At 56.5% G+C, this 27,524-nt stretch overlaps 1 protein-coding gene across 3 annotated transcripts in view; it reads left to right on the top strand.

The window, feature by feature from the left end:
* The window catches only part of PITPNM2 (phosphatidylinositol transfer protein membrane associated 2), a 145,473-nt gene that overhangs the window by 40,168 nt on the left and 77,781 nt on the right, over window positions 1–27,524 (top strand). Inside the window, exon 1 of one of the 3 annotated variants that reach the window (XM_067015427.1) lies at window positions 25,887–26,138. The exons of the other annotated variants lie outside the window; for them this stretch is intronic. The gene's annotated coding sequence lies outside the window, so the exon portion shown is untranslated. Of the gene's footprint in view, window positions 1–25,886; window positions 26,139–27,524 lie in introns of those variants that run through there. 3 annotated transcript variants of the gene reach the window in all.

Below are 27,524 nucleotides of genomic sequence, written 5' to 3'. Positions count from 1 at the left end.
CAGGCCAGGGCGGCGAGGGGAGCCGGCATTCCAGCAGGAGGACTCCTCCCACATCGCACATCGCCCCGGGGCCAGCCCTGTCCCCGTGCCGTGTGCTTCACTCCCGTCGCAAAGGGGGGACGTCTGAGGTCATGGGCATGTTTTCTTGAACCTTTAAAACATCTTGCAGAGATGGCCTAGATTTGAAAAGACTGTGACCAGGGGAAAGAGAGCCAATGAGAAAAGCGGTGTAGAGCACCCCACCCAGCTCCTGGCACTTAGTAGTTGCTCAGTAAATCAGTGCTCCTTTCCTCACATAAGGAAACAAATCCGTCAGAGTCGGCCGAGGCTCCCAGGGCCTGCGCTGCTTTGGGGCGATGGCTGTGCCCTGGCCAGCAGAGCTGTCTGGTCAGTGTCTGCGTGGGGCGCGGGGTATGCGGGAGAGTGGCTCCTGCCATCTGTGGAATAGGGAAAGGCTTCTGGAACCAAGCCCTTTAGAGTCACGGCAGCACAGCGCGAAGGAGGGTGTTTGGGGACATAGCTGCCCAAGGTGAGGCAGCCTGGGCCTCAGTCTTCTCCCACGTAGAAGACAGGCCAGTGCCAGGCCAGCTCCTAAGTCTCGTGTGTGACACAGGAGGCAAGGGACAGACCTGGCTTGCAGAACCCGAAAGCCAGCAGAATGGCAGGTGTGGCGACCGTGGTGCCGAGCCCGCCCTTCCAGCAGGCAGAGGGGACCCCCTTGCTCTGGCTCTCCAAGCACCTGGGCTTACACGCCTCTGTGCAAACTGGGTTTGCCCCGTTTTCTTTTTAAACAACTCAATGGAGATATAATTCATATAGCGTATAATTCGTCCATTAAAAGTGTACAATTCAATGGTATTTTGCATATTCACAGACCTGTTCAGCCATCACCACGGTCAAGTTTAGAGCATGTCCATCATCCCCGCAAAGAAACCCCACACCCTCTTAGCTATCACTTCCCTCCCCCAGCCTCGGGCAACCACTCACCCGCTTTCTGTCACTGTGGATTTGCCTGTTCCGGACATCTCGTATAAATGGAATCCTACCACATGTGGCCTTCAGTGACTGCCTTCTTTCACTCATGATAATGTTTTCAAGGCTCAACCACGTGGTAGCCTGAATCGGTACTTCACTCCCTTTTACCGCAGAATAACATTCCATTGTGTGGATGGACCCTCATTCATCTATCCGTTCATCAGTTGATAGGCATTTACATTTTTCCCACGTTTTTCTTTTTAGCCTCACCCTGCAGCACGCGGGATCTTAGTTCCCCGACCAGGGATCGAACCCATGTCCCCCTGCAGTGGAAGCGTGGAGTCCTAACCACTGGACTGCCAGGGAGTTCCCCCCACTTTTTGATTATTGTGAATAATGCTGCTGTGAACATTCACGTATACGTCTTTGTGTGGACCTACGTTTCATTTCCTTTGAGTGTATCCCTAGGAGGAGAATTGCCGGGTCACATGCTAACTCAATGCTCACCGTTTTGAGGAACTGCCGGACTTTTCCAAGGCGGCTGTCAATTTTTCAGTGCACACTGTTTTATAATGATTGTTGTGCAGAACTGTGTAGTGTGGTGGTTAATGCAGGCTCCAGAACCAAGCTGCCTGGGTTTAGAACCTGGCTGGGAGACTTGGGACAGGTCCCTTCACCTTTCTCAGCCTCAGTTTCCTCATCTGTAAAACGGGGACAAGATTAGCGCTCACTGCATGTTGTCATGGGGATTATATGAGAATATCTACAAAGTGCTTGGTGAGGGCTGTGTCTGTGTTCGCTGTTATAAGTATTTCCCTCTAGATTGCAGGTGCTGGGCACATAGTAGGGCACTCTGTGATGTTTTAAAGGCTGCAGAATTTGCTTTTTTTGGGGGGTGCCCCCTTTTACAGTGCTTTCGATTCTTCTGATAACCCCTGGGAAAGCCGTCTAGGCTGTCAGTGTCTTGTACCCTGGGAATCTCTCTTCGCCTGGAGGGTCTGGCACAGGGCCTTGTGAGGTTGGGGGTGGCCCCTGGACTTGCTTCAACTCCAAGAGGCACTTAAACCTTAAAGCCAGGGACACAGGGAGCGTTCGGAGCCAGGTCTCCGGGATCGGGAGCAGTTTGGTTAATTCAGAAAGCTGGGGAGGCAAGACCCAACCCCATGCCAACAGCCCCTGTTCCTCGGCACCTCGGCTCCTGTTCTGTGATCAGCCACTGGGAAGGAGGGTGCAGCCCTGGCAGGAGCCCCACAGAGAATCAGCTCAGTGACGGGAAAGTGTCGTCGGAGCTCCTGCGCTGCAGATGTGGCCTGGAGTCCCTAGTGCCTCGCCAGCTCCCAGGTGCGAAGTCGGGCCTGCTCCCTCACCTGGTTGTGGTCCTGCTGTCAGAGCCCTGGCAGAGCAGCAGCTCCTCAGTCTGGCAGCACTGGGTATTCTCCGAGAACTAGGAGTGCCTGGCAGCCTGCGTGCTGTCCACATGGGGAGGCAGAGCCCGAGAGCACCCGGGCTTATCATTTGCCTGGATTGCTGAAGGGGGTCCTGCTCTAGGGTTCCATTCTTTAGAAAAAAGCTGGGGTGGGTGGCGCGAAAATGACAGCTCTGGGTGAGCGTGAAGGAGGGAATCAGTTTACTCTCTCATCTGGCAGATGTTTACTGTGCCAGGCAGTGGGTAACAACAGTGAGGGAGGAGAACTCTCCATCTGGGATCAGACACGTATCAGAGCGTGTAATACATCAGTAAGGGGAGGCACAGAGTGCAGCCGGAGCAGAGAGCAGGCAGTGGCCAACTGCCTGATGGGGAAGATTTCATAGAAAATGGGACATTTCTGTTGGGTTTTGAAGGATGCACAGGAGTTTACCAGGAGAGAAGGGGGAAGGGCACAGAGAACAGCAGGAGCCAGTGCCTTTAGTACTCAAAGTACATGGTATGTTTGGGGAATGGGAGAAGTCCTAAGTGTCAGAAGTGCGGGTCAAGGCTGGTGAGTTGGAGGTCAGGCCGGGAAAGGGGCTGGACCCTGTAAAAGTCCAGCCAACACACACACACACCAAGGACCTCCCAGCAGGGAAGGAAGCAGCTGGGAAGCTCTACCTACAGAGTTGAGACAAACCTCATTTTAAACCCAGCTCCATCACTAACTGCAAAGTGGTCTTGAGAAGATTGGGGGTTCAGCTTCCCAGAGGCTTCATGTTGTCTTCTGTGGAATGGTCAGGTCGAATCTACCTTGCTCAGCAGCCAGGGTTAAATGGCACCCATGTGGGGCACTCTGATCACTCCACAACCTGGGGTTCTGTCCCTCCTTGTGGGGAGGTGCTTCTAGAGCCCTGGCCCTGCCCCAGAGAGACCTGGGATGTGCCGGGGCTCACAGGAGGGAGGGACGGACAGGGAGTCAGATGTAAGTCAGGACTGGGGGCTAGAGATCCAGGCAGGGACGGGGTGTCAGGCACCAGCCCAGAGGCCCCGTCATAGAAGCAGGGGCAGCATGAGATCAGAAAGCTCCTCCCTGTTGGGAGCAGTGACAGGTCAGAGAACACCCCAGGCAGGCCACAGCCACAGCCACAAGGGTGGTGAGTGAGTCTTCTGAATCTCATGTGCTCAAAAGCTCTGCCCAGGGCTTCCCTGGCGGCGCAGTGGTTGAGAGTCTGCCTGCCGATGCAGGGGACACGGGTTCGTGCCCCGGTCCGGGAAGATCCCACGTACCGCGGAGCGGCTGGGCCCGTGAGCCGTGGCCGCTGCGCCTGCGCCTCCGGAGCCTGTGCTCCGCAACGGGAGAGGCCACAACAGTGAGAGGCCCGCGTACTGCAAAAAAAAAAAAAAAAGCTCTGCCCTTCAGATGTGTGATTGGGTCCAGCCCCTTTCCCAGTCTGAGGTCCAGCTCACCACCCTTGACCCCGCACTTCTGCCACCTGGGACTTCTCCCATTCCCCATACATACCATGCACTTTGAGTACTAAAGGCACTGGCTCCTGCTGTTCCCTGTGCCTTTCCCCCTTCTCTCCTGGTAAACTCCTGTGCATCCTTCAAAGCCCAGTTGAAATGCCCCCTCTTCAGTGAAATCTTCCCCATCAGGCAGTTATCCACTGCCTTCTCTCTGCTCTGGCTGCACTCTGTGCCTCCCTCTATTGATGCACTATGTGCTGTTAATGTGTTTGTCCCCCATCCCAGATGGTGAGTTCTTCCAGGACTCTGAAGCTGGGGAGGAGGAGCCACCCACTGGTTCCCCCACGGTCCCAGCTTCTTCCCTGACCAGCCAGGCTGTCTTCGAGTCATCCTCCCTTCCAGCAGGTGAGAAGTGGCCGGGTCAGCAGGAGACGGTGCATACACTTCCACGGTGAGCCCTGTACCTGTGTCCAGGTGCGAGGGGGGTGAGCCAGGAGGGAGATGCCCTGCAACCTTGGTGTGGAGGGTGACCTGCTTTTTGTGAGTGTGTGCCGGGAGCGAGCAGAGCCCTCGTGCCTCCTCCCTTTGACTCTCCATTCTTCTCTGACGTCGTGCTGACGTCCATCAGGAAACCGCGTCACCTTCGTTCTCCCCATAGCCCGGCAGCTGTGAGGTATCGTTCTGGACTTGTCCACCGCATCACTGCAGAGGACCGCGGCCAGCAGGGAAAGAGAGATTATGTTGTTCCCATCTGGCTTCTGCTGCCTTCCCGGCCCCGTCCAGCTGTTCCCTGTTACCCACGGCCCAGCGGCAGATGTGGGGAGCGAGGTCAGCCGGGAGCTGGAGACCTGTCTGTCATCTTCACATGAATGTCTTCAAGGCTATTTCTGGCCTCGCCATTATCCCCACGGCTTTGGGGGATAAATATAGACACGGATTGAAAAGCCCCAGTAGCAGGCAGGCAGCGCTGGAGAGCATGCGGACGCGGTGCTTGGCTATAAATAAGTCTGCTAGAACACCTCCCCAGCCACTCTGTGCCGTGCGGAAAGACAGATTTCCTTGCCGGCTCCTTCCCAAAGCACGCTTGTGCCTGGGCGCGGGAGGGAGGGTCTGTGGGAGGAGAGGGAAGGACGATGCTGGTCTGTGGGGGCCTTGCACAGCGGGGCGGCCTGCTGGGGGTGGTTCTCCCTTAGCGCCCTCTAGTAGCTTATAAAGGGGACCGGCTGGTGGCCCCGGCAAGAGTCCTAGGGCAGTCGCACGTTGGGGGGGGGGGGGGCAGTGTGTTGTACGCGGGACAGCATCCTCGGCCCCCACTTCCCCGGCATCCTCAGGCCTGCTTCCTGCTGCAGCCTGGCCAGCAGACAGGGGCTGGGCCTGGGTGGTCCGGGGGCCCCTTCCCCGCGGGGCAGCTCCACTGCTTTCTCAAGCTGCCGTCTGCCTCCTTTTTCTGCTTCCCCCCTGCTCCCCCCTCCTGACGAGAGCCCAGCGTTGTTTATCTTCCGGTTCCCCAGTGCTCCGCCACGGCCGGCGCCTGGTGACCCCGTTTAGGCTCGAGTGGCAGGGGGTGGGAGTCGGTGGTCCCTGGCCCCCCCCTGCTCCCCCCTGCTCATGCCCGCCTTCCCCCATCTGCCTCCTTCCCGTCTCCCACCGCCCCCTCCAAGGCTGCAGCGGATACCTGGGCTGGCGCTGAGCAAGGACCAGGATGCGTGCCCAAGTGACACTTTGCACGCGAAAGGATAGGAGTCAGTACGCTGGCGAGAATCCTGTGACGTCCCCGTGAATACAATATCGTTGCTGTGCAGTCGTCAGTCGTGGGAAGTGACTTCCTCGAGCCCATTCCCCTCCGTGGCCTCAGTGAACAAAGACCCCCTATCCCCGCCCCGGAGCGTGTGCGCGGTCCCGGTGCGAGGACGGGACGGTTATTAATCCTGTGAACATCACCGCTGCGGACGGGGTGTGGGCAGCCCTGCCTGTCCCGCGGACGAGGGGTCCGCACCCCTGCCCCACGGTCCTTCCTGGTGCTTTAGGGCTTCGAGGACAAAGGGAACCACGGGGCCACTTTGGCTTCTCAGGTGGGCAGCAAGTGTGCGGACCCGTCGTTCAGCCCGGGGTGTGGGCTCGGAGCAGGGGTTGCAGAGATGAGTCGGGTCTGGTCCCCAGTCTCAAGAGCTCACTGGCCAGCGGACGAGACTGATTCAACAGGCAGTTGTGGTGCTGGTGATACGAGCCTGATGGGATGGGGGGGCTCCTCCTGGGGCTCAGAGCCCACGGAGGAAGCTCTCAGAGGTTCCAACACGTAGGCTGGACTTTGTAGAATGCCAGGTTCACCCAGCCCGGGAGGTGGGGGAGGGCCTTCCCAGCAGAGGGAACAGCCTGTGCAAAGGCACAGAGGCCAGAGGATGCCCTGTGGGGATGGGGGCTCTGTTGGGAGCACAGGCTGAGCCCAGGGAAGGAGCCAGATTGGGGCTAAGGAGCGTGGATGTTGTCTTGGAAGCCAAGGGGGAGCACTGAGGGGCTCAAATCAGAGGGCTGTCACCCTCTGATGTGTGTATTAGAAAAGGCTTCATCTGACCTCAGGGAGATAACAGGTTGGAGGCAGAGGGTAGGGGGGGACAGGCTGGTGGCAGCATCACGGTGTCTTGGTTTGTTGAGTACCTGAAAGATTTTTTTTTTTAAGCCTTGTATTTTCTTTTCTTCCTTTTTAAAAATTTATTTATTTATTTTCGGCCACGTGGGGTCTTCGTTGCTGTGCGCGGGCTTCTCTTGCTGCGGAGCATGGGCTCCAGGCGCCCGGGCTTCAGTAGTTGTGGCTCGCGGGCTCCAGAGCGCAGGCTCACTAGTTGTGGCACACGGGCTTAGTTGCTCCATGGCGTGTGGGATCTTCCCGGACCAGGGTTCGAACCCCTGTCCCCTGAATTGGCAGACAGATCCTTAACCACTGCGCCACCAGGGAAGTCCAATTTTTTTGTTTTTAACCGAGCCTGTAAAATCCGGGATGTACGTATGCGGGTGCGTGCCTGAGAAACTCGTGTATCGAAAGATGGCAGGGCCGGGCAAGGAGCCATCCATTGGTTGACTTGCTCAGGTCCCCTTGTCACCAGAGGGGTGACTTTGTCCATCGAGCTTGGCCGCTGCCAGTAGCCCGGGTCTGGAGCCGAGATAACTGCTTCCCTAGGGCCTTAGCCCATGACCCCGGTTTCCCTCTCCAGGCTCCAACCCCAAATCAGCCGGTTGTAAGAGGATGTTGGTGTTTGGCTCCCAGCATCCCCCCCCCCCCGCCAGCCACATTCCCCTCCTCAGCCTAATACTGATGCTGTGCGGTGAGTTCCAGCGCCCTGAAAAAGAAGTGACTTAAAAAGTGCCGTGTGATGGAAGGATAAACACGTTTGCTTAAGTGAACCACGGAGCCCAGAAGTTAATCTGGTCATGTAAATGTTTTCATGTATTTATGATTCTGCAGGTGTACGTTAGTAAACAGAAGAAAGGAGAGGTTGTGTGGCCTTGACCTTGCCTCCAGAGAAAGGCGTGGTATTTGTTAAGAACTGTGTGAGTCCGAAGTCCAACACTGCCCCGAAGCCCCAGCCTTCCTGGATTGAGAAGGCCAGAGCCAGGGGCCTCCTAAAGGGCGTTCAAGGCCAAGCCCTTCATTTCTCAGACGGGGGATACAGAAAAACCGTTTCTCTGCTCCACACTTCTGACACCAAATGTGTGGGTTTTCCACACCAAGCAGTTTTCCAGTGCTCTGTGGGGCCCAGCTGGGTGTCCTTCCAGTCAATTCAGTTCTGACGTTCGCTTCCCGGGGTTAGTGAAGACCCCTTGGGTTAAAGGCTCAGTGCCAGCCGACTGCCCCCTCAGACTGCAGTCACACGCAGTGGGTCCCCGGTTACCCACCCCTGACTGGGCTACACACTGGGGCTTCCCACCCTCCCCCACCTCGGGTTCGGCAATTTGCTGGAAGTTCACGGAACTCAGGGGACAGTTACTTATGTTTACTGGCTTATCATAAAGGCTGTGATAAAGGATACAGATGAACGGCCAGAGGAAGAGGTATATAGGGTGAGGTCCGGGAGGGTCGCAAGCACAGGAGCCTGTGTCCCCGTGGAGCTGGGTGAGGGGACGTGTGTCCCGAGGCGCACAGAGGACTTTGTGGCAGAGCCTGGCCCCTTTGCCCCCTGTACGGTCTGTCCTGGGGCCCGTGGAACTCACTCCCTGCCCCGCCCAGGAAGATGGAAAGCTGACAGCTTGGTCTGCAGGGACCCCAGGGGCGTTCCCTTGTCCCCTGTCCCCTGCCCCCTGGTGGCCCAGCGTCGCAGGCCGACCTGGCTCCCACATTGGTTCCTCACCCACCTGCTTCTTCTCGTACCTCTTTTTTAAAAAAATTTTCTGTCTTACACAACTTTATTCTATTGTTTGACTGCAGCATCTGGGTAAGGAGCACACTTTTCTTCTTGGCTAGCGTTTCTCTTTCAGCTCTTGCACGGCACGCGGGATCTCAGTTCCCCAACCAGGGATAGAACCCACGCCCCATGAAGTGGAAGCGTGGAGTCCTAACCACTGGACCGCCAGGGAAGTGTCCCCCTCGTACCTCTTGAACCCCAGCGGGACAGGTGGCCGGGTGAAGTTCCTGAGCCTTGGGGTCAGACGGGCACGAGCCCTGTGGCCTTGGATGGGTGCCACATCAGTCACTCTCTGCAACATGGAAATCATAAAATGTCACCTCCTAGGGGTGGTGTGAGGATGAAATAAAATGAGCCCCAGCAGGTGGGGGTCCTTTCTTGCCTGTTTCTGCTGTCTTTTGAAGGAAGTGTTTCAGATCCCCTGCACCGACAGGGAGACTGAGGCTCAGGAGGGCTGTGACCTGGGAGGGTCACAGAGCCAGTGCCTGTCTGGGGCCTCTGTTGTCCCTTAAGCGCGGGGACGTCTCTCCCGTGCCATGGGGGGTGTGGTGCAGGAGGCCTGGGCCAATGGCAGGGTCTCTGGTCAGAGGTCGGGGTCTAGCCAGCGACCTTGAACAAGCCACTCAGGGTTCCAGTGTCCTTGTTTGCCCAAACACTTGCACACATGATCCAGGCCAGTGTTTACCAGGGTCTAATGGCTGGCGCTGGGCTGGCACCCGGCGACTTGGGGAGATTTTTAGGAACCTTCCATTTCTTCTTCCCTTCTTTCCTTTGGTCTGCAGGCCCCCTCCCCCCACCTGTCCCCTTCCTCCGCCCTGTCTGGAAGGGCCTTTGGAAGGCTGACCCTATGATCCCACGCTGTCTCCTGGGCATGGTTTTGGAGAGCCACTGGGCCTTTGATGTGTGTGTGCAGAGGGCTGCCCATGATTCATGGTCCTGCGGGGGAAGCGGGGGCGCCTCTGATTACCAGCCTCCCAAATTCCTTGCTTTATGGCTGGAGCTGGAGGGCTGCTGTTTGGATAACATCCCCAGAGGGCTTGGCCTGCTTTACTGGCGCAGAGCAGATAACAGAGACCTCAGGACTGTTGCACCGCTCCTGGGAAGCTCCCTCTGAGCTCTTGGAGGGGCCAGAAGCTCTCTGAGCTTCTCTGTACTCCAGCCCCACCCCACCCCAAACCCACACCCGTGCCCCTCAACTCCATCCCCCTGACTGGTCACCAGAGCTGAGATGGCCTGACCCCCTGCCCCTAAATGTATGGTCAGCCCTAGGTTGGTGAGGCTCAGACAAGATAGATGCTTTGGAAATGAGTTACCTGGCCTGGCAGGAAGTTTGTGACCCCGAAGCGTGGACAGGAGCAGCTGCCCACGTGGCCCGGAGAAGTCCGTCTGTTCTCGGCCAGCTGCGGCCTTGCACGCCAGGAGGGGCCTGCGTGTGGTGGCCCCTGGCTCAGGTGATGGGCTTCGTCCCTGAGGTGACAGGGGATGCCGCTGCCAGAGGGTCTGACGGGTCTGGCTCTGGCCCCACAAACCTCAGGTTCCTCACCGCTGACCTGGCCTCCTCCGACGACAGTCACCCAGCTCACGCGATTCTTGGACGCCCAGTGCTGGGGGTGAGGGGGCTCGTAGAGGCTGCCGCTGGGACCTGCCCGGGAATCGCTGTGGGCTCCCCTCTGCCCCCAGTGTCACTTCTCTTGTTTGTTCGTGGCTGTTGTTTTCGCAGAGAGAAGATGGTAGACCCACAGACCCGCTGGATGGTGGTGTCTTGTCGGTTTCCGTCTCAGGGTTGGAGGGTTTGGAGACGTGAAGATGTCTCCGCCCGGCCGTCACCTGTCTCCTGGGTCCTCTGGCTCCACAGGTGTGGCCCAGGGGGAGCTGCGTGCCCCTTTTCTCCCTCCTGGCGCTGGCCCCGGCGTTGGGGCTTCGGGGATGAGAGAGTGAGCTGCAACAGCGTCCAGCCAGGGGGCTGCCGGGTAGCAGGGGGGACGGGACCCCGTAGCAGAGGGAAACTCTACCTCAGGGCCTTCTTCAGCAGCCTTACTTGGTTGTTTACAAATGGTTGCTTTCAGTGGTCATTGTTTTTTTCTTTTTTTTTCTTTTTTGGCTGCACTGCCGGGCATGTGGGATCTTAGTTCCCCGACCAGGGATCAAACCTGTGTCCCCTGCAGTGGAAGCACGGAGTCCTAACCACTGGACCGCCAGGAAAGTCCCTCTGTGGGGTTTTTCCTGCACTTTTTTTTTTTTTTTTTACAAAAGCCTTTTGGGGTTATAATTCACATCCTATACAATTCACTCATTTAAAGTGTACAATTCAGTGGTTTTTAGTATATCCTCAGAATTGTGCAGCCATCACCACTATCAGTTTTAGGACATTTTCATCTCTCCAAAAATGAACCCCTAGACATCCTCCCCCCGCCCGCCCTCCCCATTGCTTCCTAAACCCCCAGTCCCTGGCAGCCACTAATCAGCTTCCTGTCTCCGTGGATTTTTGCCTCTTCCGGACATTCGTGTAAGTGGAATCCTACAGTCTGTGGCCTTTTGTACCAGGCTTTTTCACCCAGCATGGCGTCTTCAGGTTGATTCATGTTGTAGCCTGTGTCAGTACTTCATTCCTTTCCGTGGCTGAATCATGTGTCATTGGCCATGTTTTCTTTTCCTTTCATCGGTTGATAAGTGCACTTTTAAAAAAGATTTATTATTTATTTATTTAAAAAATTTTTTATTTTTGGCTGTGTCGGGTCTTAGCCGCGGCACGTGGGATCTTTCATCGCGGCGCACGGGCTTCTCTCTAATCGTGGCGTGCGGGTTTTCTCTCTCTAGTTGTGGCGTGTGGGCTGTGTAGTTTGCAGCACGCAAGCTCTCTAGTCGAGGCACGCAATCTCAGTAGTTGTGGCATGCAGGCTTTGTTGCCCCACGGTATGTGGGATCTCAGTTCCCTGATTGTAAGGCGGATTCTTTACCACTGGACCACCAGGGAAGTCCCGATGAGAGCATTTTTAAAGAGTGATTTTTTTTTCCATCTCAAACACAGTTCTGAGCTACTGAGTGGGTCAGGGGACAAGTGTAGAGAATGCAAATAGCAGAAACGGCTGCTTCCAAGAGGGGCTCGCAGGAGTGGGACGGGGACATTCTTTCTCTGAGCAGCCCCTCGAGAGGGAGAAGGGAGAGCTGGGGGGACCCAGAAGGAGAGGGTCGGTTTGGGGTTTTTTTCTTCTCATTCTGGGAGATGGGCAGACAAGGAGAGCACCAGGCCTCAGCACAGGTAGCGGACCACGCTGACGGAGGCCTTGGGCCAAGGCTGGAACCCCGCACCGCGTATGTCCCGAGGCTCTGCATTGAGGCCAACAGCTAAGGCCTCCAGGAGCCTTGCAGGCAGATCCGGAAGGAACCCAGATTAGAATCGACCTGATTGATTACAACCCAGGGATTAGGGGAGGGCAGTTAAGCGTTTGTTTAATCTTGCTCTAATTGTCTCGTCTTTCCTAACAGAGTGACTAGTAATCCTGTTTGAGGCTGAGTGCAGCACTCCTTTCTGGAGGGCAGAGTTTTTTGTTTTTTGATTTTTAAAAATTTATTTATTTAATTTACTTTCGGCTGGGTTGGGTCTTTGTTGCTGTGCGCGGGCTTCCTCTAGTTGTGGTGAGCGGGGGCTACTCTTCGTCGTGGTGTGGGGGCTTCTCCTTGCAGTGGCTTCTCTTGTTGTGGAGCACGGGCTCTAGGCGTGCGGGCTTCAGTAGTTGTGGCTCGTGGACTCTAGCGCACAGGCTCAGTAGCTGTGGCGCACAGGCTTAGTTGCTCCGCGGCATGTGGGATCTTTCCGGACCAGGGCTCGAACCTGTGTCCGCTGCATTGGCAGGTGGATTCTTAAGTGCTGCGCCACCAGGGAAGCCCGAGGACAGAGCTTTTATTGAAAGGCACCACACCTCTCAGCTCTCCACAGGCCATGCCTGAGCCACTGCTGGTTCTTAGGTGCGGAGGCTGCAGCCAGGGGTCACAGGGAAGATTCTGCAGCCTCCAGATGGGGCCGGCCTCACCCACCCCAGAGTGTAAGTGCAGAACACTGGGTTCTGCACACTGGGTGGGGGGTTTCTCCACTGAGCTGTCTTGCTTGCAAGGACCCCTCAGGTTCCAGAACCAAACAAGAGGGCCAGGAGGCATGGAGAAACAGCTCCTGCGTTGACTGTCTCCGAAGTCAGGCATCCACAGGAGGCCTTGTCCACTTTACTTAATATGAGCCCTGCATCAGCCCTTGCAGGCGGGGGTGAGGGATGAGGACACATCAGTGCAGGGGGGCCTCCCAGCTTACGAATGGATCGGGATGGCTCCTACTCTCCAAGACGCTGTGGGTGGCCCAGAGGGGAGGGCTGATCTTCTTCATAGGAACCGCCGGCCGGTGCAGGTGGGTTCTCCAGGACACTGTGCGGACGGGGCTTTCTGGGTTTGACAGCCAGGCTCCCGTAGGCTCTGGGTGATGGCAGGAAGGTGTCTGAATCGGGGTGGCCCACCCAGGGATTCCAGTGCTTTAAAAAACATCAGCCAAGCTGACCCTCGTGCTTGTTTTTCGTTTGGGCCTCAGGCATATGGTGATACTGGCTTCTCACTCCCCCCCCCCCAGCTCCCAGCCCCCTGTCCCCAGCCTGTGCCGGGGAGGAGTCACCAGCATCAAGAACCACTGACCCCCAGTGGAGAAGTTAGATTGATGGACTTAATAACCCCCCACCGTCTATGGTGGTGAGAGCGAAGAGGGGGAAGATTGATCAGCCTCTGTCGGATTGTCCTGCGAGACAGAGGGCGGCTCTCGCAGCTGGAGGGACCGCTGTTTCTCCCCCGTGTGAGCGGCTGGAAATCACGTGCCCCCACGAGGCGGCTCCTGGGGCCGCGCAGCGCTTGGGGGGTTTCCGGAAGTCTGTCTCCTAAGGAACGGGATGCAGGACGGCGATCCGCCATAAAGCCGGGCACCTTGGAGAGAGGAAACCCTCCGTGCTGTTTCTGCAAGGTCACCGGGGGCAGGTGGCCTGGCCCCCGTCAGCAAGGCCAGGGTGTGACCGTGTGAGTGGCCCAACCCCTGCTGCTTCTTCTGGATGCTATGGCCACATGCTTGTTACAGAGCTTCCAGCCTGTCCTCCTTGCTCGAGGAAGCAGGGCAGGTGGGCCTGCGGAGACCTCACTAACAGTCATGAAATGTTAGAACAGCTGCTGATATTTACTGGGTGCCAGGCCCTGTGCTGGATACTTCCCTCACTTCATCTTTGCGACACCTCAGCGTCAGCGCTGATGTTAACCTCCTTTTACAGATGAGGAAATGCCGAGAGACTAGGTAACTGGACCGGGCATTGCCAGCCTGGCTTTTGACTCCTTTTGGAGGCCCAGCTGCCCGGCTGTCGGTCACTGAGAGCTAGATAGGCAGGGCAGAGTGCTGGCTGGGTCTGTAACTCCTGGCGGGACTTGAGGCAATTACCTTCTCGAGCTTCCGTTTCTACAGCTGTAGAGTGAGGATAGAAATGCCTGCCTCTGAGGTCGGTTGTGAGGATGGAAGGAGATGCTCTGGATCAAGGGTCAGGCGCTTCCAAGGCGGTCCTCTGTGCTCCTGCCTCCTGGTACACGGCCCTGGGCAGTCCCCTCCCACGCTGGACAGGGCTGACCCCTGTGCCCCATGGATGTGGTGGGAATGACAGAGTGTAAGGGCTGAGGCACAGTGTGTTTTTTGCTGTCCTCTCTCTTGGGTCGCTCCCTCTGGGAAGCCAGCCGACACCCATGAGCTCGGAAGTGGCTCTCCCGGCCCTAGCTGAGCCTCTGATGACCGTAGTTCTGGTCAGCCTCTTGACCGCGACCTCCTGAAGGATCTGGAGCCAGAACCACCTTGCTAAGCCCCTTTCGGATTCTGGATGCCCAGAAACAGCATGAAATTCTAAACGTTCATTGTTTTAAACCACTGAGATTTGGGGTACTTTGCAACACAGCCATAGGTAACTAATACGAAGTGCCATACACGCTCATTTCCTTTCTGCCGTTTCACCGGCTCACCTTTGTGCCGCTGGCTGCAGAGATGCCTGTTTGCCGCTCTCCCTCAAAACTGCAGGTCTCGATGGCTCACGTCAAGGCCTCTGCACAGAGCCCTGGGGTTGGTCCCATCCAGAGCCCGCAAGGTCACAGCTGCTTTGCTGGTCCGTGGAACCTTCCGTCTTTGGCCTGAGCTTGAGGGCTGGTAGGGAGGTGATGGGTGAGGGAGAGGCAGGTGAAGAGTGGTCTCTAATCCATGGGTTTCTCTGGCTTTGTTGGCAGGAGTTGTTTTAGTTGAGAGTGAGGCAAGGATGGTCCAGCCTTTGAGTATGGGAGGAAAGTTCATGTTCTTTCTTTCTCCTCCTCTTTCTTCATCGTCCTCTTCCCCTGGCTCAGCATTACAGACCACCTGAGACAAAGACTTTCTCCCTTTTGTGGGGGTCAGTCTGCAGAGAGCCGGTCCTGTAGGGCCCAGAAGGGAGCCGGGGGCAGCCGGATGGTCTTCCCAAGAGAGGGTTCTGGGCCAGCAGCAAGCGTAGGAGGGTCCCCCTTAGAAGCAGGCCGGGCCGGTGGGAGGCCATAGGAAAAAGGCAGGGAGGGTATAGGCCAGGCAGCCAGGCCGGGCACAGTCTGTCGCCTTTGAGGGAGCCAGTCTGGCTGGTGGGAAGAGGCATTTACAGCCCCTGCCAGTGATGTCCCTGTCGTTGGCCTCAGAGAGACTGATGTCACTGGCCAGGTGCAAGAAAGTGCATTTCAGACCAACGGCTTGATCTCTAGTGCCCAGCGGGGATGGAGTTGTACAGCCTCAAGCTTCTTCAGATTTGCACAGAAGGGCCGTAGATGTCCCCCGTAAGATGCCTCACCAAAGTCCTTGTGGCTACCCTGTCCTGAAGGACCTGTCCCTTACCTTCTCATTCTGCAGAAAAAGCAGGGTGACTTTGTATGGTCCATGGGGAGAGGGGGCTGTGTTCCACTTAGCTTGACCTGCTCGGCAGGTACGAGGGGTCTTGTTTAATCTGTACGTGCTTTTATTTATTTATTTACTTATTTCTTATTGAAGTATAGCTGACTTATAATATTATATCAGATTCATAGTGAGTCAGTATTTTTTTTTTTATTTTTTTTTTTATTTTTTTTTTTCCGGTACGCGGGCCTCTCACTGTCGTGGCCTCTCCCGTTGCGGAGCACAGGCTCCGGACGCGCAGGCTCAGCGGCCACGGCTCACGGGCCCAGCCGCCCCGCGGCATGTAGGATCCTCCCGGACCGGGGCACGAACCCGCGTCCCCCGCATCGGCAGGCGGACTCCCAACCACTGCGCCACCAGGGAAGCCCGTGAGTCAGTATTTTTGCAGACTATACTCCATTATAAGTTATTACAAGATAATGGCTTGTCTGTGCCTTTAAAGAGCTGTGTTGTACATCCTTTACTGTTTAGTTATCCATAATTCAGTCATTCAATAGAGCTTTTAAAAATTTTTTTGAAAACATTCTGTAGAAGTGTAACAAACCTACAGCTACAGAAAGTGTACAGACATTAAGTGTCCTGCTGAGAACTTTGTACAGACTGACCCTCCAGATCGATTGACAGGGCGTCAGCCGTCCCCCAAAGCTCCCCCAGCTTCCACCAACCACCCTCACTTCTAAAGCCATCCACAGGGAATTCCCTGATGGTCCAGTGGTTAGGACTCGGCGCTTTCACTGCTGAGGCCTGGGTTTGATCCCTGGTTGGGGAACTAAGATCCCAAGAGCCGCGTGGTGTGGCCAAAAGAATTTTAAAATAGGGCTTCCCTGGTGGCGCAGTGGTTGGGAGCCCGCCTGCCGATGCAGGGGACGCGGGTTCGTGCCCCGGTCCGGGAAGATCCCACATGCCGCGGAGCGGCTGAGCCCGTGAGCCATGGCCGCTGAGCCTGTGCGTCCGGAGCCTGTGCTCCGCAGCAGGAGAGGCCACAACGGTGAGAGGCCCGTGTACCACAAAAAAAAAAAAAAAAAAAAAAAATTAGAAAATAAAGCTATCAACAGAGTTTTTGGACACCACTCATATGCCAGGCATTGTTCTAAACACTGGTGATTTAGCAGTGAACCAAATGAATTCCCTTCCTAAAACACACTGGTGGTACTAAATGCCTAGGATAGAGAGAGAGAGTGAGGGTGGTAGGGGGTTGAGATAGCATGATAGAACCTCTCTGTAAAAACCTAAGTGAACTTAGGAACAAGTCCTGTAATATCTGAGAAAGAGGGACTAGCAGGTGCAAAGGGCCTGAGGCAGAAGTGTGCTTGGCAAGTCTGAGGAGTGAGAGAGGAAAAGTGGAAGGAGATGGTAGAGGCAGGGGCGTGATCTTGGAGGACTTGTAGGTCGTGGTAAAGACTTTGGACTTGGGACTTCCCTGGTGGTCCAGTGGTTAAGACTCCGTGCTTCCACTGCAGGGGGCCTGGGTTCAATCCCTAGTCGGAACTAAGCAGCACCGAAAATCAAAAAAACCTCCTAAGTGTGAAGGGAGCTGTTGGAGGGTGTTGAGGTACAGGCATGACGTATTCGTATTTGCATTTACATGTTTTAAAATAAATTTATTTTATTTATTTATTTTTGGCTGCGTTGGGTCCTCGTTGCTGCGCGCGGGCTTTCTCTAGTTGCGGTGAGCGGGGGCTACTCTTCATTGCTGTGCGCGGGCTTCTCGTTGTGGTGGCTTCTCTTGTTGCAGAGCACAGGCTCTAGGCTCCCGGGCTTCAGTCATTGCAGCATGGGGTCTCAGTAGTTGTGGCTCACGGGCTCTAGAGCGCAGGCTCAGTAGTTGTGGCGCACGGGCTTAGTTGCTCCACGGCATGTGGGATCTTCCCAAACCAGGGCTCGAACCCGTGTCCCCTGCATTGGCAGGGGGATTCTCAACCACGGCGCCACCAGGGAAGTCCTGCATTTACCTTTAAAATGCTCTCTTTGGCTGCCGTGTGGCTGAGAGAGTTGTTAGTGAAGATATTCTTCAGAAGGTGGCATAGAGGGAGGTGAATCACCTTCAAGGATGAGTTGGAAGCCGCTTGCCCTTTAGCCATGCGCACAGAATCACCCGCCAGCCGCCAGCGTGCAGGCCTCCCCTCTCCCCCGTGTCTGGCCGCTGAAAGGGTGGGGGCTTTCAGGTGTCCCCTGGGTCTCCGAGCTGCTGGGGAGGCATCGTAAGGTGGAGCCAGGCGCGGAGCTGTTCTTCCCCTCCCCCTGCCCCGCCTGGGCTCCGAGGGAGTTAACTGCACACTTGGGTGCTGACCAGTGCAGCGGAGCCGAGTAGAACGAAGTATGAAGATCTTGGGCCTGACCTTGGAGACCTTCGAGAGGAACCAGGCCAGTCCCGCTGTGCTGTGGGCTTCCCTGAGGGGCCTGCTCTGAGACCTTTCCCTCCCGCTGATGGAAACTCACATAGCCCGGATGTCAGAGTTGCAGAAGCTGCCCGGGGATCTGCCTCTGCTTTCTTGGGCCCCTCTCTCTTCCTCCTTCCCTCCCTCCCTTCCTTCCTTCTTTCCTTCCTTCCTTCCACACTTCTTTCAAGATACCCTATGGTGGACCTAGAGATGATCCTACTAAGTAAGTCAGACAGAGAAAGACAAGTATCATATGATATCGCTTACATGCAGAATCTAAAAAAAGATAGAATTGAACTTATTTACAAAACAGAAACAGACTCACATCACAGGCTTAGAGAATGAATTTATGCTTACCAGGGCAGAAGGGTTGCAGGAAGGGATAGATTGGGAGTTTGGGATTGACATGTACACACTGCTATATTTAAAATAGATAACCAACAAGGATCTACTATAAAAAGATTAAAAAATTTTTTAAAAAGGGACTTCCCTGGTGGTCCAGTAGTAAAGAATCCGCCTTCCAATGCAGGGGACGCGGGTTCAATCCCTGGTTGGGGAACTAAGCTCCCACATGCTGCAGGGCAACTAAGCCCACGCACCACAACTACTGAGCCCACACGTCACGACTAGAGAAAGAAAACCCTCACGCCACAACTAGAGAGAAGCCCGTGCACCGCAACGAAGAGCCCGCGTGGCGCAACTAAGACCCAATGTGGCCAAAAAAATAAATAATAAAAATAAAATAAATAAATATATATTTCTTAAACCTATTAAAAAAAAAAAAAACAACGGTGCACTATGAAACAGTGAGGACCAGCTCAGGCCCTGGAACCTCATGGCCAGGGTTGGAATTCGGTTTCATTGCCTCCAGGCTATGTGACCTGGAGCAAGTAAGTCACTAACCTCTCTGTGTTTCTGTTTCCTCATGTGCAAAATGGGGAGAAAAAGGATTAAATTAGTTAAACCACATAGCACACAGTAAGCCTACAGGCCCCATCCTCTGCCTTCCGGGTCACTGACACACACGCACACACACACACACGCACACACGCGCACACGCACGCACACACGCGCACACACACGCACGCACACGCACGTACACGCACGCACACACGCACGCACGCACACCCCACTAGCCTGGACAGTGATTAGTGGTGCATGTCTTCTTTGAGTTGTCTGAGATCATTGCCCCTGGACCCTCTTTGAAGGAATGCATTTGGGAGATTATAATTAGAATCATTACCATTTATCGACCTTTGCCCATGTCCCAGCTATATGCCAAACACATACATCATCTCACCTCACCCTCAGAAGAGCCTGTTTTCTCCCCCGTGTTATAGAAGAGAAGACTGAGCCTTAGAGGGATGAAGGAACTTGTCAAGGCCCTCTGACTGGCTATGGCGGAGCCAGGATCTGACTGCCCTCCCACGAGCTGCTTCTCTCCAGCCAGGAGCAGCGTGACGGTGCTGGCTTGCCATGGGTGCTTAGGGCTATTGGTTTCCCGTTCTTGCTCAAGGCCACCCTTCCTGGTCCCAGTGACTTTCCCTGCATCTGGCTATAGGATGGTCCAGAGAGGACCTCTCTGCAGAAACCTAAATAAACTTAGGAAGCGAGTTGTGTAATATCTGGGGAAATGCATTCCAGGCAGAGGGCACAGCACGTCCAAAGGCCCTGAGGCATCTTTCAGAGAGGGTGTTCCTTGGCCCTTCTCCCTGTTGGCCTCTGGTAGGCCATCGGGGACACAGGGAGTCCCGACTTGGTGACACTGGCTAACACGAGGAGCCTTTCTCTGCAGGTCCCTGGCATTCCTACGTGACTGGGGGGGCCTGTGAGCTCCCCGGCTGGACTTCAGGAATTGAGGTCCAGCTAGTGGCAGGCCATGGAGGGTGCCACCCGAGTCACTGCGGAGTTGTCAGCCCCTCCTGTGTCTTCGAATAGCATTTTGGAGGGTGGACTCTTTTTTTTTTTTCTTTTTATACCTGTTCATTGTGGTAGAATGTACATAAAATCGACCGCCTGAACCATTTTTAAGTACATAGTTCAGTGGCATTACGTACATTCAAGTGGTTGGGCCGCCATCACCAGCATCCACATCTCCAGAGCTCTTTTCTTCTCCCAAGCAGACACTCTGTCCCCATTGAACACTAACTCCGCCTCCCCCGCTTTCCTGGTGCCTCTACCCTTCCACCCTCTGTCTCTGTGAATCTGCCTACTGCAGGCACCTCACACAAGCGAGGGGAATCATACAGTATTTGCCCCGTGGCGTCGGCCTTCTTTCACTCCACGGCGCTTCCAGGGTTCATCCGTGCTGGCAAGGAGCGGACTTTCTAGGAGTGGATGGAGGTGTCCGCAGCGATGCCGGCCCCTGTCCCAGGAGCCGCAGAGGGACAAGAGGGAGAGCGGCCCAGGCCCTGGATAAAGTAACTCACGTCCTCCCTGCACCTGCAGGCTGGGGCTCCTTGGCTCCTGGCTTCCCCTGTTTGCATTTCTGGAGGTGGGCGCGTCTTGAGAGCCAGACCCCCGTCCCACATTTAGTCCTCCACGGGCTGTGTGTTTAGGCGCCTCTCAGCTCAGCCTCATTTTTCTCATCTGTGAAATGGACCTCGTGCACTCATTCTCGGATGATCTTTGGCCCTATTGAGCTGGCTTCCGGTGGCCAGCCTGGAGCTGAGCCCTGTGCGCCACCTGGGAGCAGGTGGGGGAGGAGTCCTTCCCAGACTATGACTTTTTTATTTATTAAAAATTAATCAAGGGACTTTGATGTATCACGACTTAAGAGGAGTTGGCGGGTCACATGGTCTCCGAACGCACAGGGCTGGTAATCCATTTAAAAAAAACATTTTCTTCTTCTCTTTAATTTAATGGAAGAAATCATTAGCTGGGAAATTGGCAGAGCTGATTTATTCCTGTTTTGGGGAGGGGGAGTGGAAGAGAAAATCTGCTCTAATTGCCATTTGTTCTAAAAATATGTCAGCAAAATATTCCCATTAGCTGGGCCTGGCATGGACGGAGACAGGGCCTCCGGCTTCCTGCCCTTCACACCGTGCTCTGGGCAGGGGCAGGGGGCTCCTTCTGGACCCAGGTGGGCAGCCGTGCTGTCAGCAGAGTCGCATCTTCTTGAAGGTCCCAGCAGACCTGCCCAGGCTCCCCGGTGTGTGTTCCGGTGGCGCCCCTGCCGCCCGCGAGCCCCAGGGCTCCCACACTCGGGCCCGGGACCCCCATCTGGGAAAGAAGACTACGTGCCTCCCGGCCTTCATCTGGTTCCAAGGGGAGGCAACTGGGTTCACCCTAAAAATAACCAAACATGCAAACAGCCTCAACGCGCAAATGTTTTTCGTGTCTGCGGGCCAAATAATTTAAAGGTACAGCTGTTCTTCCACCGTCCCAGTCTGTGTCTTCCCGGAGTGGGGAGGATCTCTCGGGGGTGATGGGGGCTCTTCTGGGGTCACTGTCTTCTAGCACCCCGGTTGAGGTCTGGCTGGGCGCCGAGGCCTCCCTGTGGGCCCTCAGCCACTGGCCTCTCCGTGGACACCTCCTGCCCAAGTCTGGCGAGGGGTGAGCCCCTGCCTCTCCCAGGCGCTGGCCGGCCCGGCCGGAGCGCCGCTGCCCCTTCAGGCTTGATGCGTGTGCGCAAGGGGTCCACCTTCTGCCTGCCTTTGATTTTCTGAGCTCGTCTAGCCCAGAAACGGGAGTAAAGCAAGTCCTCAGAGAGTAAAACAAGGAGCCAGGCAGGATGTGGAGGAGGTGGAAGGCGAGGGGCCACGTGCGTGTGAGCCCCGCTCTGAGCAGTGGCTACAGGGCTAGACCAGGTCTCCCGAACCCCTGCCTGTGCCGCCTCCCCACGTTGGGGGAATCTGGGTGTCCTGGGGCCCTTGTCCAACTCTGTCCTTCCTCACCGCCCACAGCGCCACTGTGAGGCTCCAAGGCACATTGTCACATCCACGGCTGGGGACCCTGTCTGTCCCTGTAATAATCTTCCCATGGACGCGCCATGACTAGGGGAAAGCCCACCATCAAGTTGGGGGGGGGTCCTGCGGGCGCTGAGTGCGGTCACCCCTCGGGACGGTGGGCCTGGGACTCCAGGGCAGGGGTCTAAAGCCACGGGGCGGGGCCACCATCGCTGGGAGTTGGTCCACAGTGCGGGGCAGGGCAGACCCAGACCTGTGGGGTGGAGTCGTGTCCTCTACAGAGCCTTCATTCATTCCCTCACGCGCTCATTCATTCATCCCAAAGACTCGTTCAGTGCCTGCTGGGTGCCAGGCTGTCTTCTAGGCCCTGGGGATGATACAGCAGTGAAAATAACCCAACCCAAATCCCTGCCCCCACGAAGCCTCCATTCCAGTGGGAAAGACAACTTTAAAAAAAGACCGTGCTACACCATGGATGAATCCGAAAGATGTTACACTGTGGAAAATAAGCCAGACACAAAAGGACAGATGCTGCATGATTCCACTTAGATGAAGTGCCTAAAGCAGTTAAGTTCAAAGCAGAGTGGTGGGTGCCGGGGACCGGAGGGAGGGTGGAATGGGAAGTCACTGTTGAACGGGGACAGGGTTCCAGTTTGACAAGATGAAGTTCTGGAGATGGACGGTGGTGATGGCTGCACGACAGTGTAAATGTCCTTAATGCCACTGCACTGTACGCTTACAGATGACCGAGACGGTAAGTTTGATGTTACGCGTATCTTACCACAATTCAAAACATAAAAATAAAAGAAGAAGGAAAAGCCCACGGTATATTAGCTGAGGATCAAAGCTGTGAAGTAAATGGAAAGCCAGGGGAGTGCCGGGGCTGGGGCTGAGTTTGAAATAAGTAAGGGGGTCGAGGAAGGCCTCGGTGAGGAGGGTCCCAGAGCCGAGGCTACAGGGGAGGCAGCTCTGGGCAGAGGGTGCCTGGGTACAGGTGCCCCGAGGCAGGCAGGGCAGGGCCTCCAGGCCTTCCCCTGTGAGTGGGGTGAGCCCAGGTGACTTCAGAGCCCAGGCTTGAAGGGGATCCCTCTGGCCATGCCGTCGGGGAGGCAGGGGCATGCGGGAAGCTAAGAGAAGGCTTTGCAGGGTGAGGGGGAGCCAGCCGTTCCCAGCTCTGGGCGACCCCTAACTGTTGGTGGGCTCAGAGCACAACCGGAGTTACGGTTGTTTGCGGTTGTGTTTCAGGTTTTCTGGAGTCCCCACTGCCACCCCCGAGATGTCACTTCTCTCCGACGTGGGAGGCATGGGGGTGGGTGAGGGACAGCGACGGGGTGGCTTGGCCAGGCTTCAGTTGCGCCTTTGAAGCCACACAGCCGTCGCCCGGGCCCTTGACCTGCCCTGGCACGGGGTCAAGTGCCGGGGACCCCCTCCTACCCGGGCCTGTTCCAGAGTCGCCTGCCTCTCGGGAGGCCCATGCCGGCCAGGCCAGGGGGGGCTGGGGGCCCGGGCTGCAGCCCCGGCTCCTCCCGCCTTGCCCTGCGCTCCCCCAGCTGAGCCTGGGCTTCTGCATCTGCCAAGTGAGGTTTGGATTCTAGTCCAGCCGCTGAGCCAGGGCACAGGCCTGTGAGAACAGCTTTGCGCACGTGGGCAGGCGTCCCCGAGGACCCGAGGCAGAGCAGCCCGAGACCACGAAACCCCTGCACAGCCCCACGGGGGTCCACTGCTGCCACTTTAGGAATGGGGGGAGGGTCTCTTCCAATCCTTCATCTCCTGCCCAGACATCCTAGGGGTGACCTCAGGAGTTGCTGGGGGAGACGGCAGGAGATGGGGTTCTAGAATAGGGGTCTAGGGCCAGTAGGGGCAAGAGGGGAGGTTGGCGGTTCAGGGACCTACATCATTATGGAGAGCCCACCGCCCCCACTCCCCAGCTGGCACCTGCTTTGTTTTGTTCCCTGGGAGCCCAACTGCCCCCCCTCTGTCCTTTTAGAGGGAGCCTTGGGGGCCAGGCTGCAGACGGAAGCTCACTGCACTGCCCAGACACCATGGGGCAAGTAGGGAGAGGAAGGGGTGAAGGAAGAGACAGAGGAGCTAGGTGCTGGGCTTGGACCGTGTCCTACATTCCCATCCCATAAGTCCTTAGAGCTGCTCTGTCCAGGGAGATCACCGCCAGCCCCGCGTGACTTCTTAACTTTAATTTTAAATTAAGGTGAAATAAAATTGAAAATTCCATGGTCCAGTCACACCAGTCACGTTTCAGGTGCTCAGTAGCCCACGGGCTAGTGGCGGCCGTACCGGGCAGCCAGGCGTAGAACACATCCGTCAACCCAGAAAGTTCCATGGGGCAGCGCCAGTCTCACCTCTAGAGCAACCCCAAGTGGTAGAGACTGTTGCCCGCCTTTTACAGATGGAGAAGCTGAGGCTCAGAGCGGGGAAATGGCTGGCTCGTCAGGCCGCCAGGGAGTGTAAGCGAGTACTCAAACCTGGGTGCGCCAAGCCTCAGAGCGTGGACACGGGGTCCGTGCGCACAAGTGTCCTGCTGCCCGGAGGGCTGCTTCTTGGGACAGAGGAGGCCAAGGCCCACTCGCTGGCCACACGCGTGCTCTGGGACCTCCGCCTCAGTCCCCGGGGCCAGGCGGAGCCCCCCGCAGGCTCGATTACCCAGTGGGGAGCAACGCTTTAATGAAAGGGCCAGAAGAGGATTAACGTTCTGTTTGGGGCCTCCGGGGCTGCACCTTTGAGACCGAATCCCAGACCCCATAGGAGAGGCTTCAGGAAACATCACTGGACTCTGAAAAACGCATTCTAAAAGTAAGAGAACGATCGCCAAAAGCTGGAAACAACCCACGTGTCCGATGAATCCGATGCTATGATTCAGCCATAAGGAGGACTGAAGCCCTGACCCAGGCTACACAGCGGACGAACCTCGAAAACATGAGGCAAAGTGAAAGAGGCCGCGCACGAAAGGCCACAGAGTGGATGCCCCCATTGATACGAACTGTCCAGAACAGGTAAATCCACAGAGACAGAAAGCAGACTGGTGGTTGCCCGGAGCTGGGGAGCGAGTGCCTGTCGGGTCTGGGGGTGATGAAACTGTTCTGGAAGTGGAGGTGATGGCGGCACAGCACCGTGAGTGCTCTCCATGTCTCTGAACTGTGTACTTTCAATGGCAAAAATGGTCAGTTTTATAGGCGTTTTGCCACATTAAAAGTGAGAGGAAATGGTAGGATCTAGGTAGTGCAGGTATGGATGTTCACTAGGAAATGTGTTCAGCTCTGCTGTTTGTGTGAACCTTTTCATAATAAAGCGTCGAGGGGGGAAAGTGAGAAGAGGATTGTGAAGAGAAAAATGTTTCCCAGGTCATGGCGTTCAGAGACAGAACTGCAGTGGGTCCGCCCTGAAGTCTTCCTGTGTCAGAGCTGCAAGGCCTTGGCCTACGCGTCGGCTTCAGCCTTTCCGGGGCCTCTGTCCCGCCCGTGGGGGGCAAGGGGAGGTGGGACGGTGGGTGCTGTGCCTGCCCTGCTTCCGTCCCCCTGAGGAGACAGCGTCCCTGAGATGGTGTCCACGGCCCTCCACCGGCCCCTGCTGTTTTGGTGTCCAGGTCAGGAGATGGCGGGGCTGTGCCCATTTGAGATCAGGAGTCGGGGCCCAGAGGTGGGCCTGGATGCGCCCCTGTCGTGTCATCTCCAAGAGGACAAGCGGAGACCCCAGCGCAGGCCTCCCTGGCCCCACTCCTGCAGCTTGGAGTGGGTGCAGGGCCAGCAGCCACGGCCAGTCCTGGAGCTGGGGTCGTGGACAAGAGCAGTGGCAGGGAAATGTGGCCGAAACTCATGGGGAATGTGACTCGGGGTCTGGAGAATCTAACTTTTAGAAGCGGGGAGGCAGGGGGAGGTCAGAATGCCTCCCCAAACACCAGGGCCCCAGGTGGTACCCAGGCCTCTGGGAGAGGCTCTGGTCCCCAGTCCCCGGGGAGTGGCCTGGCAGCGTGGCGTGAGACAGGGGCGGGAGCGCCAGTGAGCCTGGCGAGGAAGACTCGAACCTCCTGCCCCCTCCCCCCTGCCTCTTCCAGGGGGCAGAGAACTGCTGCCATCTGCCCCACTGGGCCAGGCCAGTTCCCCTCCCCGTCTGGCCGCCTCGGGCCCAGAAGGCCCGGTTTGGTGGAGGCTGCACCAGCAGTGGGATTGGCTCTGAGCGGATGCCTCCCCCCGGCATAAGGCTCCTCCACCCGCCTCAGGCTCTGCCAGCGGCTCCCCTTTCTCCATGGCAACTTCGCTCAGTGGTCCCAGTGGAGGAGAGAGAGTCAGTTCTCCCTTTTCCCTCCCTCCCCTCTCCTCTCTCCCCACCCCTTCCTCTCGGCTTCCCTTCCTGCTTCTTCCCTGCCCGGCTCACGGCTCCTCCATCCACCCGTCCATCCATCCGTCCCTCTGTCTCCGAGGCACCCTCCCGTCTCCAGCCATGAGTTGCCGGTGGAGCTGCGTGCCAGGGGCGGCTCCCTGAGGCCGTCAGCATGGGGAGCTTGGGGGACTTCCGCAGACATGGGGGGCAGCTGGACCAGCCCCAGGCCGGCTCCTGTGGCGTGTGGCTCCCAGCTCTAACACTCTGTCTCCCCTCTTCCCCTTCCTTACATTTTCTTCCTGAAAGGTAATTTTCTGCTAAAACTGTCAGAGCCTTAGGACGGGTTTATTAGCAAGGCAGGCTCTGTCCTGGTCACGTGGGCTGCTGTCTTCCCTGGAGTAGCTGGGATGGAGGGGGAGAGGGAGGGAGAGGCATGGCCTGACTCAGAGCTCAGAGGGGACACAGCAGAGTTTGGGTGTGTGGGGGGGTCTTTCCTCCAGGGTGGCTGTGAGAAGCCCACTCCCGACTCCTGGTGCTTGGGTCTGTGGCTGTCCGTCGCTCCTCCATTTTTCAGCCTAATTGCTACACAGCAGGAGCAGTCTGCTTTCCTGCACCGTGGTCTGACCAGGGGGAAGGGAAGGGAACTTAGGGGCGTGCACGTGCACCCCAGATGGGACGGGTCTACCGAGTGTCGATGGCTGGGTACAGGTTTCTCTGTCTAATCCTTTCTTGCCTGAAAATGGAGTTCAGGAGGGAAATGATTTGTCCCCGTAACCAAGCATCTCCGAGAGGATGGTGTAGTGAAGATCAGCCTCTGGCTGGTTCCCGGCAGAGGGGGTCCTGGCAGCCTGGCTGTCGTGGCACCACCATCTGTCTGGGACAGCCCCTCAGCAGAGTTTGGTTCAGACAGGATCCTGAGACTGCTGCCCAGTAGGTCAAGGTTTTCCCTCGTCTCTACCCCGTCTCCAACCATGGCGTTCAGGTCGGCTTCTGCGTGGCTCTCCTGGAAGGAGAAGTCAGTGAGGTTAATCCATCAGCTGCCCGTCCCAGGGGCATTCTCGGGATCCGCACCACTCCCATTGCCTCTGCCGTCTGGCAGCAGATGATGGAAAAAAGAACCCCTCGCTGTCACCTAGAACATCTCTGTTGATGGAAAGTGAGGCCCGGAGAAAACGGATTTAGCACCCAGTTCTTAGAAGCCATGGGTTTGAATGGTGCTTGAGAGAGGAAGCCCTGTTTGATCTTTAAATAGAAAGTGAACACCAGTGACTCACAAGGAGACTTGAAAGTTTGGTTCAGGTATCAGGGGGAAACAACAGTCAGCTCTGAACGTGGTCCCCACCTTGGGGGCTGAAATGGCAGGGAGTCTGTAGACATTCAGGCATGTGTCTCAGAGTCAGGCTTCTGACTGGATTATACATTTGTTTTCAGCGTTATCTCTGGCAGATCGCTTTGAAAACAGACGGCCCAAGGCAGGGCCCCCGCCCCCACCCCCGCCCCGGTCTGGGTCTGTGGTCAGGTCTCTTTAAAGTACATTTGCTCATCTCCCAAAGCCCTGTTTCACTAAAGCCGCCTTAGTCTCTGAGTCCTTGGTGCTTCCCTTTGATAATCAGATCGGTTCCTGTTGGGCAGGATGAAAATGCTTTTGTGTCTGCAGCGTCTGTGCTGTGTCTTGCTTTTCCTTTGCTTTGA

The sequence above is a fragment of the Kogia breviceps genome, chromosome 15 (genome assembly GCF_026419965.1).
Source record: "Kogia breviceps isolate mKogBre1 chromosome 15, mKogBre1 haplotype 1, whole genome shotgun sequence".
Taxonomy (NCBI): domain Eukaryota; kingdom Metazoa; phylum Chordata; class Mammalia; order Artiodactyla; family Physeteridae; genus Kogia; species Kogia breviceps.
This window is presented reverse-complemented; position numbering and strand designations above follow the sequence as displayed.